We start from the raw sequence: 16,101 nt of genomic DNA, 5'->3' as shown, positions 1-16,101 counted from the left end.
AGTGCAATGGAGAACTTGTGGTTCTTAAAGCAACTGGAAACAACTGGAAATGCTCATTTCTGGAACAGGGCAGATCAGTGGAGCTCACAGAATGGAGCTCTGATGACCTGTCCTAATCTGGAAAGGAGTGTTTCTGCTTGTTTCCAGGGCTACTTTAGGAACTGCTAACTCTCTGTTGCACTAATGGTACATCCCACCAGTGCAATAGAATGAGTGAGAGCACACTGGCAGTACAGGATACTGCCCAATATATCTGGACAGGCAATTACTTAAGAAAGGAACTATCATGGAGTAAACTTTTATCAAAGGAGGATTCATATGTTCTCAGCAGTAGGTCCCTGTGGAAAACCTTGTTATACTACCCACATAGGATGTTCAAGAGACAGTAGGTTTGTCCTGTACAAACTTCAAAAGTACATTCAGTTCTTGAACTATCTAGAATCTAGATTCTAAATGGTCATCACCAAACTACTCCTGGTTCAGTGTGACTCCTACAGCATGGGCATTCTCAGCCATAATTCCAGCAGTAAAGTTGTAGTGAAATGCAAGTGTAAACATATTTCACAACAGTCCCATTCTTCCATACTACTCACATTAGTTCCAAATATCAGAGGGGGAACCAAAAGTAAATTATCAGCGTGGTTACCTCAGTGTTGGAAGCACTTAGTTCTAAACTCAAATGTGGGTGTTTTTCTTATGATATTGGTATGAGAAATGTAAGTGAGAATTGTGAACTGCTCATTCCCATTATTTTAGAGTTCGAGCATTCAAGAGCTTTGTATCCCCCATTCTTAGTGAAACATTACATTTCAAGTCTGGTGGCAGGCAAGAGGTTTATGTTACTAATAGCTCTTCCAACACTGCTATTGACATTCTGTGTATGGACAATGGATGAAATATGACCCTGAAGGATTTGGAATGAGCTTAAGAATTAAGAAATAGGAGGTGGGAGAGTGAGAGAAAGTGTGATGTTTTCTTGCATGGATTCTCTTACACCATGGAGCAGTTACTTGACATTGAATGTAGCAGTGGTGCAATGGTGTAATTCCTTTAGTCATTTCTTTGGGTGCACATTCTAGTGGAAGAAAATAATGCGTATTAAGCTTTACATAGGATGTATTACTGGGAGGGAAGAGTAACACAAATTCTAAAATGATATTCTCGGGGCTAGGCCATTAAAAATCTGTTTTACACAGTATGTCTCATCCGTCCTCAGGAATGAATTTTATCCCCAGGAGCTTATGACCTGGGGCATCTACGGAAGGTGTTGGCAGCAGTTTCCATAAGTATGGGAGTATATCTTTCAGTCACAAGAAGTCAGAAAATACTTCTGGATAGCTGAGACAGCTTGAGTCAATGCTGCATGCTCTACGTGAATTCATTTTCAGGAACACATGGAGAAAATGTTGAAAGTCGGAGGCTTTAGAGTAGGGGTGTTGAACCTCTTTCACCCCAAGGGCTGAATTCCATTTCAGAGAAACTTTTTTTGGGGGGGGGTGCATTCCAGTGGTGGGTAGGGTCAAAGGCAAAAGTGGCAGGGCCAAAGCAAAAGGGGTGCACCAAAAATACCGGAATATTTTAGCTTAAAGCTCTTACTGCCAGCAACTGAGCCTTAGGAGAGGCATTTCAACCTTTTAGAATGGGAAGAAACTGCACAAGAAGCTGGGAAACCACCAAATGATTGGTGGCTGGGTGGAAGGGATGAAATCAGGGGAAGGGGGCATGGCCTTCTGGGGAACCCCAGAGGGCCAGATTGAGACCTCAGGAGTTGGCCCCGTGAGGTTCTGCTACCCTGTTTTAGAGAGAGATGGCGAGCTATTTCGTATATTGCAAAGAAGAGGGGGAAGGAGAAGCATATCAGGAGAAGCACCTTGGTTCCTCATGTCTACATAACGTATGATCCAGCTCTGCTTCTAGCATTTTCTTTCCTTGGATGACCTTTAGTTGTAGCATGAATCACATTCCACACTCTGCAAAGGACAGCTCTTGCCCAACCAAACAAAGGAGGGCAAGGAATTATACATTTCCAGCTGGTATGTTAATTGGATGCTGCTTATTCAACATTACAAATGTGAAGAAAACCCATCACTTGTTCTGTCTGAGACACTTTTCAGTTAGAACACTTATGAAAAACTTTAGGCCTGAATGTTCTTCTTTTATGAGAAACTGAATATTATCACATTAAAATCATTATTGAGCTAGAGCCTGAGTATTTGTTCTGAAGATTGTCAATACTCTTAATGGCAGTAGTCTTGGAAACGACACATCTGCCACAGGATTAATTACACGCATAAAACATTATCATTTCCCCACATCTCCTATGAGGTTCAGAGTCTGCTATAATGATTAATGGACCTGTATGGCATACAAAAGAATAAACATAAATGTTACTCAGTGGAAAGAAAGATTTGTTCCTGAGATTCTGGTTGGAATGAACCGAACAATCTCAGCAATATAACTGGTGTGTGCATAGTTTTTGTTTGTTTTTTTAACAGCCCGAAGCCTTCAAACAAATTCTGAAAAAATTGAGATAAGTAAATTCCAAAGAATTTTCAGCCCAGAGATGGTTTAGGCCCAATGCATCTGCATGTATTGTGTTGCAGTTGCCTTTTGAAATGCAGCCACGTAGAGGCAGCTCCACCTGGCAAGCCACTTGCGTGACACACAATTCTTTGTATTTAGGGCAATGAATGTTGGCATAGTGATGATTTCCAAAAGTTGTATGCTTATTAGAAATATTATTAAAATATGTAATATAATTATTAGCCCTCTTCATCTAAGAAAGCTGACTTGTTTTGTAAAAAAGAACCAAAAATCCCTCACCACATAGAAAATATAGTATAGAATAAAATCCCACTGTATAAATTACTAGTACCTTAAATTATGTGACACCGTTCCTCACATCCATTTACTGCTTTTCCATGTCTCAACTTCTGGCACAAACTCCATGGCATTACCTTCAATAGCTTCCCACAACCTTGCCCCATCTCATCTTTTTGTCCTTATATCCCCGTAATATTCTGATCTGGTGTTATTAAATTCTACCACACTCAGGGACATCAAGATCTCCTCCTCTTCCACATGATACTCTCCCCACCGTTTTTCTCTCTGATTGCCATGTTAGGAACCCCCTCCCACAACATTTGGGGATACCACCTCTTTCTTATCTTTCAAATTTCTCCTAAAATCACATTTTGTATGAGCAGCAGATCACACTCTTAGATTTTTGCAAAGATAACATTTTAGAAGTATTTGGGATTTACTTTTCCCATCAGAGCTTCTTAAAAAGCTGTTCTTGAGAAACGCAGCAGTTTAAAATGGGGGTATATCAATTGTGTTAGTGTGGTTACTTGTTCAGTACCTAGGTGACTTTCATTTAAACCTTGGCCCATCCTTGGACTCACAGGCCAAATTGTTCTCTCTGAACCTCAATGGTCCATAAAATGAGAATAATAATACTATCCACATCAGTCACAGGGATGAAATGAGACATCACGCTATGGGTGTAAAAATATGGCATATGTGAATTCACTGATGCCAACAGAATGTACATCCCAGTATTAAACATTTGTGCTGATGTTACTTGCATGCAGTGCTGGGCTGGCACTGCATCGATGCTGTTGCAACATGGTTGCCCTGGTGTAGGAGTTGTTACTTGCTAGCACAGCAAATCTTAGGGCTGTGTATAACAGAGATGAACATAAGGGGAGTTTTAAATACATTTCTGAATTGACCAAGCATTTAGAACTGCATAAATGTGTGTATTGAAGGAGAGCTTGGAAGAGATGAGTAGAAGACTAGTAATGCCAGAGGATCAGGATTGTTTTTAATGTTTGGAATAGAGAACATTGGAGGGAATGGTATACTTAAGAGTGCTGTGAGTGTACTGGAAGACAAGGAATGGTGGTTTGAAGCAACAATGAGACGTATTACCATCTCACTTCTAAGGGTTTGTAAAGGCCACCTTTTGATGGACAAAGGAAGTGACTCCCCATTAAGGATGCATTAGTAATGATCTTACAACAGTTGTGTGAAAACGGTATAAAGGTAATAGAGAGCCTTGCTGCAGTAGGAACAGCTTTGTAATGTAGCACAGGTATGGAGGGCATGTGTGTGCAATGCTCCAGGTTTTTAGGGCCCTTGGGCAAGTCGCCCTCAACAGGTCCCTTCCTCAGTGAGTCTGCTGTCTCAGCACCATTGTCACTTGATCCTCATCCTCTTTCTCATCATTGCTCCCACTTGCTTGCTTGATGGACAGACAGCCAGGGAGAAAATAGGCAGTGGCATCTCCTGCTCCCCTTCTTGTCACCACTGTTGCCTGGGCTGCAGCAAGAGGCAGGTGAACAAGCAGGTTGCAATGGTGAGAAGAATCAACTCCAGGGGGTTCTTGTCAGTGGGTCTGTGGGCCTTCGGCAGGTGTCCAAGTACGCCAGCTCTTGATGCTGGCCCTGTGTGCGCACGTACACATGCACGCAAGCCTCTAGATTTCTGTGCACTCTGGTGCTGGAGAGGGGAGTTACCTCTCTTTCAGAGAAAAAAGCAAACAACAAAATGATCTTGAAATGGTGTGGCACTGTGGGGAAAGGCGTGGCCTTGTGCCTTGATTATTACTTGTCCTTTTTATGGGCTAACTTGAGCCCTCCTGTAGTAGAGCACACACCATTCACTGAATTAGAAAGATATATATTTGAAATCATTTAAAACAGTTTCAAAATTAGTAGTGTGTATGTGTGTGTGTGTGTGTGTGTGTGTGTGTCTCAAATGGACTGTCTAATACAGCTTTCCCAACCTGGTGCCCTCCAGATATTTTGGTCTACAATTCCCAGCATTCCTGACCATTGGCCAAGTTGACTCGGACTGATGGAACTTGAAGTCCAAAACGTCTAGGGGGTACCAGCTTGGGGAAGGCTGGTCTACAAGATGCCCATGGTAGCAAGATCAGATACATACATATCACCATATTTGTTAGTTGGTCTTCTTGGTGCTATAAAACTCTTTAAGCCCAGTTTGCCAGTGATTGAAGTACAAGAGGAAAACAAGAGCAGACAAATGCAACACAGAACGGACAAGAACAGTTTTGCACCTCTGAAAATGATCAGCTGTACAAACTTGTAAACTGAGGGTGCATCCAGATGGACGGCATTGGGCAGTATCCAGTGCTGTCACTGTGCCTCTGCTGAGTACGTTGTACCAGCAGAACCCACTGATGGCACAACAGGAAGCTAGCACTTCCTAGAGGAACCTCGGAAATGAACCAAAATGCTAGTTTCTGGAACAGGACAGGTCAGCAGAGTTGTCTTCTGCTGGCTCCGCTGGCCTGTCCCGTTCCAGAAACAAGCATTTTGGCTCATTTCCGGTTGCTTCCTGTTGCACCAGCAGTGAGTTGTGCTGGCACAGTGGCGACATTAGATAGTGCTCATTATGTCTTTTTCTTCTTAATGGATTTTCTGTAGTAAGCACAAATATGGAAGAAGAGGTGGGGAAACACAGAATGGTTACAGGTAGTAGACAATGTTGTCCGGATCCCCTATAAAATTCTGTGAGTAAGGCAGGTCAATTTGTCTGGAAGCACCCTGAGAAAGTTCCTTATTACACTTTATAACAACAAAGGGGTTTGTTGAGCCTTAGAGACTAACACATTTAATCTGGCATAAACTTTCGTGGACTCTGTCCATTTCATCAGATGCACCTGTACTTATTACCTATACTTCTTTCTTTCTGAAGAATGGAAGTGATGTTCCAAAAAGCCTCCTGAAATGGTCAGAGATGGGATACCTGATTAGATGAACTAGTGACCTAACCCAGCAAGGCTCCTCTAATGTTATTAACTACATAGATGTTTATCCTAACTCATGAAAATAAAAATATATTTCAGCAAAGTGGTTGCATGGCAATATACAGCATTTAAAAAACAAAAACAAAAGGAAAGAATAAAAATGGGCTTTTTCAACCATAAAATTATTAATTGGTCTGCCTTGTAAAAAATGATGCTTCTACAACCTCATTAACGTCAAATACATGATTTGTTGTTTTTGTGTAGTAAAAACTAGTCAGTTGTAGCAGTGTGGGTGTACAAATGAATGATATTAAGTGATCGAATTTGCACAAAAAGCATCATCTGTATGTGTCCTGTCACAGTCCATGTTTTGAGTACTAAATAATGCTTATCTCCCCTTTAATAGCTTCATGTTCTGTCCTGATTTCCCCCCTGAAGTTTATAGCCTTGTATTTTTATTACCAGCACTACCCTAAGGACACATATATGGGGACCATTCCTAGTCCTCCTGATTTCAAAAGTCTAGACAAGGGGAGAGGACTTTCTCAGGTGGGAGGGAATGAGGAGCCTTTTCCACTGGAAGTTGCTTTTTTAAAACTGCCTCCCCCCCACTCCTGGTGGGGCTCTGTGACCCAATGTAACCTTCGCTGAAGAAAAAAAGAAGTCAGGGACCTGGTTCACAGGTAACAGCAATTCTTGGGTTGTTTATCCAAGAATTACTGTGGCTGAACAGGCCAAGCATGTGCACTGCACTGCTTCCACTTTCAGTCAACCACCCAGGAAAGCCTTGTACCTGGCATGCTATTGTGAATCGTGATATCTGAACCCAGGAACTCTGTGTTGGTTAGGGATTAACCAAACCAGACTATCCCAGCAACCACCCATTGGGTCCTGGGTTGTTCACTGAAAGCTCTGTGACCCGATGTAACCTTCACTGAAGAAAAAAAGAAGTCAATGACCTGGTTCACAGGTAACAGCAATTCTGGGGTTGTTTATCTATTTAACCCATTTGCTCAATAGACAAAATGTCTCCCCCTTTTGCATTTCAAAAAGGAACAGTTAGTTCCAGTTCATATTATATGCTCTGGCCTATGTAGAAACAGCAATCAGAAAGGGCAGAAGTGGAATGAAGCAAATTCTTCTTTCGATGGCTCTGTTCTCAGCCTTGTTAACCTGTCATAGCAAGTGGCTCCTCCAGAGAGTTGTTCCAACCCCTGAACCCCCAATTCTTCACACTCCTGGGAAAGAAGCAGGACTGTGTCTGCCTTCAGTAAATATTGGAAAGGGGGAGTCTATGTACACCCTACACTTGTACAGGCGTAGGCTCCCTACCCAATCAGGACCCCTGTGCAATTGGGATTCCTGATTGGGTGGAGAGCCTGTGGACATACAGTTGTACATGCACAGATGCCTCTTCCAGGTGTTCTGCAGATGTCAGAGTTAGGGTTGGCAGGTATGGTGACATTGGCGGGATGGGGTAAGGAGGTGCACTGGCAAACAATTCAGCTGCCCTATGCCTACACCATACTGGAATGTACTTTAGAAGTCACATCCATTTTTACAGGGTAAGATCTCTGTGTGTGTGCCAGAAAAGTGGAATTGCAACAGTTACTCAGTTCAGTTGATTTTATTGTATATAACCACAGCTACTTACAATTTTGCCACAACAACAACAAAAGAGAGAGACAGAAAAAAAAAGAGGTTGAACAAGCCACTCAAATCAGTTCATCATGTGCACAATCTACAGCAACAGTTTTTAGGACCCTTGCTTTAACCCTTTTAGCAGCGACTGCAAGTTAAGGCTACTTGATTAGTTACATAAGGATCTGTATCTACAAGTAGTTTGCACAGCTACTCAGCCGAAGTTCTATCAGACTTTCCTCCCAGCAAAGGTGCAAGAAATCTTTTCCTAGGACTAGCATACAGTATGATAGATAGATAGATAGACCGACAGACAGACAGACAGACAGACAGGAAGAATAATATCCTCTATTTGTGGAGCCCCACATATACAAAGGTGTTGGGATGCAGGAACATTTGTATACTTCCCATCCAGGTATGCCGAAGGTATAGTCTGGAAACAAAATTCTGTAAATGCCTTCCTTAGCTCTGAGTGAGTCAAGGAATTAAGATAATTAGAGAGGGATCGTTCACCCTTGTATCACCTGCTAAATCCTGTTTTCTGAATGGTTCCAGCATATTTATTAGGATCCTGCGACTATAACCCAACTCTAATTTTAACCTTAGATTCACTTGGCTGAAAGGAAGCCAATGAAAGAGAAAAATTGGTCATTTTTCCAAAACAAGAAGAAGTCCAACAACCCCTGTTCTTCTAGATAGCACAGTTTACCAAATGGTTTTCAGGCATGTTACACAGGCATGTTAATCAAACTTTTCCGATAAAAGAAAACGGCCTTGTTCACTCCAATGGACATTGACAGTAGCCCCACTTCAGCATGAAGAAGAGCCATTGGGGTGCTAGGAGGGAGTTCTAGAATGCTTCTTAGAAATCTGTTCTGTATAACCTCCAGATAGACTGTTTTACCCATCCCCCAAATTACTGCACCATACAGAATTTGTGCTAAAATCTTCTACTCAAATATTTTCAATGCTGGGTACACCACCTGGCCTCCCTTAGTTTTAATGAAGGTATAACAAGCTTTGCCAATCTAGAAGCAGCCAAGATAATCGTATGTTTATGTGCCTTCCAGGATAGATTAAATGTATACCTTAATACTTGCATGATGAGCATTGTGCAATACAATGATTATCCAGGGACCATTTATGTCTTTGGGGTCTTTTGGCAAACAACATGATTTTAGTTTTATCATAACTGATTTTAAGAAATTCAGTTCTACAATAAGTTCCCAACTTTTCAAATAATCTATGTATCCCTATCTGTTTAAGGAATAACACTTTGTGTTTGGATAACTGGGCTTATGTTGCTGTGAATCTGGCAAAGACTGAATCTGTACTCTTCTTCTATTCTGCCCATAATTCCTGCTCAACTGGTACATTTGTGAACAAGCGGATGATTACAACAGAACTGCAAGTCTTTAAGGGCCAAAACAGACTTTGCTTTAAATGTGCATAGCAGCTATGACTTCTTTTTGTTTTGTTTTGTTTTTGCTCTAGGGTAGGTGCAGGTGCCAGTCCTGATTTTAAAAGCCAACCCTAACCATCATGTTAGGATCTTGATCCAGAGGGGCCCTGTGCCTACTCTAGAGCAAAAATGGGAGGAAAGACATCACTGCTAGACACATGTTTAGAGTAATGTCTGTTTTGGCCCTTAAGTGCTCTCTTCCAAGAAGGAACCAACTCTCTAAAGATGGCAGACTCAGTAAGCAACCTGCTTCCAAACACTGTGGAGGCAGATGTAGGAGGAAGGAAGTGGGAGGTGCCTCCTAGCCCAGCCCCCCCAGGCTAGTATCTTCCATTTAAAAAGATCATGATTCATGCCTTCTGCTGGGCAGTGCAGAGGGCACCCAATAATTGGACCACTGGATGGTGTCACGGAGAGAGAAGATGTACACTTCCCACTGCTCAGAAAAGAGGAGCATCCATTAACTTTTGTCATGTTGCCTGAAGCATGCCTTTCAGACGTAATGTTGACTGCATGATTATGTTAAGAACATAAGTGCCATGCTAGATCAGACCAAGGGTCTATCTAGTCCAGTATTCTGTTCACTTAGTGGCAAACCAGCTGTCGACAGGAAACCCACAAGCAGGACATGAGTGAAACAGCACCCTCTCACCCATGTTCCCCGGCAACTGGTGTACATAGGCATATTGCCTCTGATTACTGGAGGTAGCACAGAGGCATCAGGACTAGTAGCCATTGATAGCCTTCTCCTCCAAGAATTTGTCTAACCCCCCTTTTAAAGCCATCCGAATTGGTGATCATCACTACAGGTTGTGGTAGCAAATTCCATAGTTTAAACATATGCTGTGTGAAGAAGTACTTCCTTTTATCTGTCCTAAATCTCCCAGCTTATGGGATGACCCTGGGTTCTAGTATTATGAGAGAGGAGAAAAATGTCTCCCTGTCCTCATTCTCCACACCTTGATCATGTCTTCCCTTACTCACCTTTTTTCCAAATGAAATAAGCCCAGCTGTTGTGATCTTCCCTCATAGGGGAGTTGTTCTGGCCCCTTGATCATTTTAGGCTGCAATCCTATGAAAGTTTCGACAGAAAGAAGTCCTACAACTCCCAGCATTTCTGACTGATAGTCAGCCATGGCTGGCTGGGGAAAGCTGGGAGTTGTAGGACTTCCTTCTGTCTAAACATGCGTAGGATTGTACCCTTAGTTGCCCTTGTCTACATTTTTTTTCCAGCTCTACAATACCATTTTTTAGGTGTGGTGACCAGAATTGTAAACAGTATTGTAAGTGTGGTCACACCATAGATTTACGTATATCAGGGCAGTATGACTGGCAGTTCTATTCTCAGTTCCTTTCCTAATTATGCCCAACATGGAGTTTCCCTTTTTTACAGCAGCCACACACTGGGTTGACATTTTCATCAAACTATCCACAACAACCCCAAGATGTCTTTCTTGGTCAGTCACCACTAGCTCAGATCCCATCACTTGAAGTTGGGATGTTTTGCCCCAATGTCCATCACACACGATTCACTTCACACTTGCTTACATTGAACTGCATCGGCCATTTAGAAGCCCATTCTCCCAGCTTGGACAGATCCTTTTGGAGCTCCTCAATCCCTTTTTGTTTTGACCACCCTAAATAATTTGGTGTCATCAGCAAACTTCACTGTTCACTCCTAATTCCAGATCATTTATGAACAAGTTGAAAACCGTTGGTCTCAGTACAGATCCCTGTGGGACCCCACTATTTACATCCCTCCTTTGGGAGAATTTACCATTTATTCCTACTCTCTGCTTTCTGTTCTTAACCAGCTACTGATCCATAAGAGGACCTGTCCTCTTACTCCATGACTGCTGTCTGGCATCATTCATACAAAAGACATGGCTTTCAATACAGTAGGTGCTTGTCTGAAGTTGTGTAAAGCATTACTATCAAGTAAGGCCAAAGGGATGCTTAACAGATGCTCAGTTCTTCTTGACAGACCTAATTCATTTTGGTCTAGCCTGTTTGTGTTGGTCCTAGAGATGAGAGACACAGTGAAAAGCCTACCCATGATCCTTTCCAACCTGTTTAATGTCCAGGACCATATAGAAAAAAGTATGACATGATGCTCTGTAGATACACTCCATCTTCAGTTTTCCTTATCCAAAAGACAATAATAGTTGAAAGGAATAGGTTATTATAATAATATTATCCCTACTCAGAGTTGTTGTTGTTTTTTAAAATGGGGTGTTCTGTGATGGCTGCAGAAGCCATTTTTATTTAAAAAACAAATGTATTTTTTGTCTTCCAACTCACCATACATCCTTCTCAGAATATATAGACAAACTTTTGTTATGGAAAGGTCTCCCAAAATATGAATGGCTCACAACAAGTATAGATGTTTGGAAACCCTAACTAATATATTGAGAGAAACAAGGTGGTGGCAGTGTGTGTGTGTGTGTGTCCTTTATCTTCCACACTTTTGCATATTTGTTCTTTATGGTTCTCATAGTTCATGGAGAGCATTTATTTCACAAAGCCAGCAAATACTGCAAGATTTTAGGAACTGCCTCCAAGCAGGTTTTATAGTCCTTTAGCTTCTGTGAGAATTACAGGCCATCTGAGTATCAAGAGAGCCCCAAAGTGTTGGGAGAAGAGTTTGTGGCTGGAAAACAAAAAGGGCTCACTCAGTGCTGCTGGAAGATTTTCCTTTGAATTATTTTATTCTTGGGTCTGACTGTGTAAATCGAACAGGCGAGAACGAGCAAGACGATGATGGCAAAATTGCATAGAGATAAAAGATCCACTTCTGCGTTTCAGCAACCATTTGACATGGACGAGTTTATTTCAGACACTTACAGCTGAGTAAGCTGCAGGAGCCTCATGAAACAGCATTCAGAAGAACAGAGATGAATAATAGATCTCTAGAAGTGTTAGCCTGGCTAATGTAAATCAGTGCATACAGCACACACAGTACCCTGGGTTGTTTTTTTTTCTTTTTTAACCACTTAGCCAACTATCTGCCATCTGTTCAGTAAGGAATGGAATAAATGCCTTTTGATGTATGTTAATATTGTCCCTGGATCGATGAAGAAATGGAAGGCAGAATAGATACAAAACACAATAAAGGGAAACCATAATACAGTGCAGGCTATAGTTGCCTAATCTGAATGGTTCAGAAGAGAAATGGTTCAGACATATTCAAGGGGACTCTGCACAGAGGCTACACTCTTTTGGTGATGGGAATGGAGTCCTTTTAAAGGCTAAAAAGATAAGAGTGCAATTGTTTTCAATGGGGGGCAATGCATTCTTTCAACTACACTTTCAGTTACACTCAGCGACACAGAGGACAGCAGGATGGGGCTGAGTACAACTGAGAGAATGCATCCCCCCCCATTGAAAACAATAACATTTTGTCTGTTTAGCCTTTAAAAGGACTCCATCCCCACCCTTAAAGAGTCCCCTTGAATATGCAAAGAGTCCCCTTGAATATGTGGAGGTTAGCGATGGGACCAGCAGATGGGACTTCTGATCACATCCCAGTCACATGAGTCTAATTATCTAGAGACCACCATCACACTGAAAATGCAGTTTGGGAAAAGCTGAACAAACAGAGAAACAAACAACATGTCTGTTCCCCACTTTGCATGCCACATTGTCCATATTCAAAAGCTTTAAAATCAGTTCTGTCAGAGTCAAAAAGAAGCCCTTACAGCCTTTCCCAACCTGGTGCCCTCCAGATGTGTTGGACTACAACTCCCAACATTTCCCAGCCAGCATGGGGAAGGCTGCCTTAGCACTATTTGTCAAGGTGTCTTCTGACAAGACACAGATTCCACAACAGTGTTTATGTAGTGAACTCAAGTTATCTTTTCTATTTGACAGTACCCCCAGCCAGTGAAATGTAGAAAATGAAATAGTGAAAACATGCACTTCCAAATTGAGTACTTCGGGCTGTTTCAGTATTTTAAATGGACACTTTTAATAGTGGACTCAAGTTTTCCTTTACTTTTTTTTTAATGGTTTGTTTACGGAGTGAGAAGGAGTCCAGAATCTCAATGCTTTAATTGAATATTCTGTTTCAGTTATTCTGGGTGTGGTCCAAATCCTCATAAACACAAATCTTATTTCATTAACTTTGGCAATTAAAGATCTTGATGTTAGAAGGCAGAAACCACATTTTCTACACATGTCACAATATATCTTCATGGAGTGTGGGAAAGTTCAGTTCCCAAAGAATCCCTCCTGTTTTTCCTCTTGACATTCTCCCTTTGCCACATATTCCCTGACCTTTAACACATCACAACTGGGAGGGATGTCCCTGTAAGGCAGTAACCTTAAATCCCCAGATGATGAGATAAAGTCAGTAGTTATGTGAGCTCTAACAGAACTGTAAAGTAAGTTATTGGAGGTATGCCAATAGAAGAATGTGGGATGTTTCTTTTCCATTTGTTGGGATCGCCCCCCCCCCCCACACACATAGATAACACAGAAGTCAACAGAGAGTCCATAATTCACTTCAGACCTTGTCAATGCTTAGGTATACATTTGTGCTATCTTCATGCTGTATGTGTGATGGGTGGTGGAGAGGATGTCATGTTTCTAAGAAATGGCCATTCTTAGAAACAATCAACAGTGCAATCCTATACATATCAGGTTACCTGAACAGTTGCATCCTCTGACATATACCTGCCTGGACCCTAAGATCATCATCAGAGGTCCTTTCCCAGGTGCTCCTGCAAAATGAGGTGATGCGAGTTGCTGCTAGAGAAAGGGCCTTTTCAGTGGTGGCACAATGTGAAGCTGGAGCAATGGGTAGGAGCAGCTTCTGAACTCAAATGCACATTTCTCCCTATGTCCAGTTTTAGCATTAAAACAACAATAGATTCGCAAGTTGGAGAGCATGTGGATGACATCCATTCCAATTGATGATTTCCTTCCCTAGTCCCAAATGCTACTCTAAAGTTGCTGTCAAATAAATCATTGGTAAAATTATGCCATTAGCAATACAGCAAAAAGTAGAAAGCTTTCAGTGATATCATTCTTCCATTGGAATATGTTATTCACTAATTACTTCCATAGATTCTTGTAAAACAGCCTGAGTTATAGGAATGTTGTCCCTAAATTCTGTCATACTATATTCAGCCTCAGTTATTCCCTATTCTTTTTCTGGAAAAGCACTACCCCCAAATGCATGACATACACATTTGAGTAAAGTCTGAATATATTCCAGAGCTCTGCACTCATTGCGTTGCAGTGGTGGTGGGGCAGGGCAGTGGGAAAAGATAAACACAAATAGGATATGCATACAGGTACTTGTGTAAATATTGTTGTAAGGGCATAGAATGCATACGTGTCTTTTCAATTCATTTATTTTGTTCGACCTTCGAAGGATCATTCTGCTCCATACGTCAATGCTGGAAGGATCTATTGAGAAGGTATTTACACAATAGTTAATATGCTTTTACTCGCGCTCCAAAAGGCCTTTAAAAAAAATTGTACAGTCCTTTGCTGATACCCTATTCATGCTTTGGATTATTCCCTCCCCTCTGCCAGCTTTGTCTTCAGCTAAACACATTCTTCTTTTCTTCACTCCAAGGGATTATTTGCATGAAAATTTGCATTTAAATGGATGCAGGAAGTGCATTAACAACACCTCCACTAACAAAGCCACACACACACACACACAGGCATGCACACAGACGCACAATCCCCCAACAAAAACCAAACACCTTTTGCTTAGCATTTGCTGCTGCCAAATATGAAAATAAAAAAGTAACAATCATCAGTGATTGTTTGGTGAATGGCATCCTTCAGTAACTGTGTTTAGGTACATAGATTTAAAAAGATCGCTGGCTGTTCCTGAAGCATTATATTAGTCTCCATAAGCCCAGTGCAAGAATGATGGCTAGGTAATGTGGTATGATATGTATTAAGCAATTGCTTTGATTATGGGGTCTTGAATAAAGGATGGCATGGATTCTTTCAAAATTCCTCTTCATAAAAATTTGTGCAGTTCCAGGAAATAAAATGTACAGGACTCTGGCATGTATTGTGTTCTTCCTGGGAAGCTTCTGACAATCAGGAAATGGCTTCAGTATATGTGAGGCTCTGCAGGTCTGGAAGTGAAATAAAACAGTTGTGACTTGCATATGAAGCGACATTATCATTTAGTTTTATGAGTGAGAAAATGGAGATGGACTTGGCAAAAAGGATTCTACTGCAGAATAATCTGTTCCTGTTATTGTTAAACATAAAATAATTACAATTGTCTGTTTGAATGTATATTACTTATATAATGACACATGATTTAACATAAATAATTTACCCAGGATGCAGACTTAATTTCTAATTAACTTTTAGCCTTGTTAGCATGTAAAGCTGTTTTAGATTAAAAAGCTCTCTATTTCATATTGAGTCCTTGAGGGGGGGGGGCAACTAGGGTAATTACAGACATCCACTTGCCACATTTGTATATTTAGCACATGGAAAGCAGCATCAATCTAAGAATCAGATACAGAATAAAGATAGGAAGTTGGCAGGTTTGAGTTATTGGCATTCAAAGTCCCATGTGCACTTCATTACATCCGTCAAGTTCCAGCAGCCACAAGAGCTTCCTAAATGAAATAATGATAATAATGATAATGATATTGAGAGCCAGTGTGGCGTAGTGGCGAGAGTGCTGGACTGGGAGTCGCGAGATCTGGGTTCTAGTCCCCACTCGGCCATGGAAACTCACTGGGTGACTTTGGGCCAGTCACAGACTCTCCGCCCAGTTTACCTCACAGGGTTGTTGTTGTGAGGATAAAATGGAAAGGAGGAAGATTACGTATGCCGCCTTGGGTTTCTTAAAGAGGAAAAATGGTGGGATATAAATGTAATAAATAAATAAAAAAAACTATCCCCGTCTTAGCAGAAGTATCCAGAGTGGCGCATATATATATGATATATATAAATCAATAAGAATAAAAACACAGAAAACAACATCTGGAAGCAATGACAAAATTCTACCAGCACTTAAAATGAAGCAAAACTCAATCTAGTGGCAGTAAGAGTAAAATATGTTATACATTAAAACTAGCAACAATAAAACTAGGTGTTAGGCATGAAAAACCCATTGAAATAAAAATGTCTTCAATTTCTGATGAAAAATGCACAAAGAGGGACCCTGATGAATTTCAGCTGGGAAGGCATTCCAGAGTCGCACCACCACCACAGAGAAGCCCCTGTCTCTCAT

The 16,101-nt window shown here is 41.3% G+C and overlaps 1 long non-coding RNA gene across 1 annotated transcript in view; it reads right to left on the bottom strand.

Annotated features, from left to right (window-relative positions):
- Positions 1-12,911: 12,911 nt before the first annotated feature.
- The window catches only part of LOC146352400 (uncharacterized), a 64,193-nt gene continuing 61,003 nt past the window's right edge, over positions 12,912-16,101 (bottom strand). Inside the window, exon 5 of the long non-coding RNA XR_014787356.1 lies at positions 12,912-14,983. This is a non-coding gene — a long non-coding RNA (uncharacterized LOC146352400). The remainder of the gene's footprint in view (positions 14,984-16,101) is intronic.

This window comes from Heloderma suspectum, chromosome 2 (genome assembly GCF_057233095.1).
Source record: "Heloderma suspectum isolate Gila_16-S chromosome 2, 16-S_ref, whole genome shotgun sequence".
Taxonomy (NCBI): domain Eukaryota; kingdom Metazoa; phylum Chordata; class Lepidosauria; order Squamata; family Helodermatidae; genus Heloderma; species Heloderma suspectum.
The sequence above is the reverse complement of the archived record's forward strand: the minus strand, read 5'-3'. Positions and strand labels throughout refer to the sequence as shown.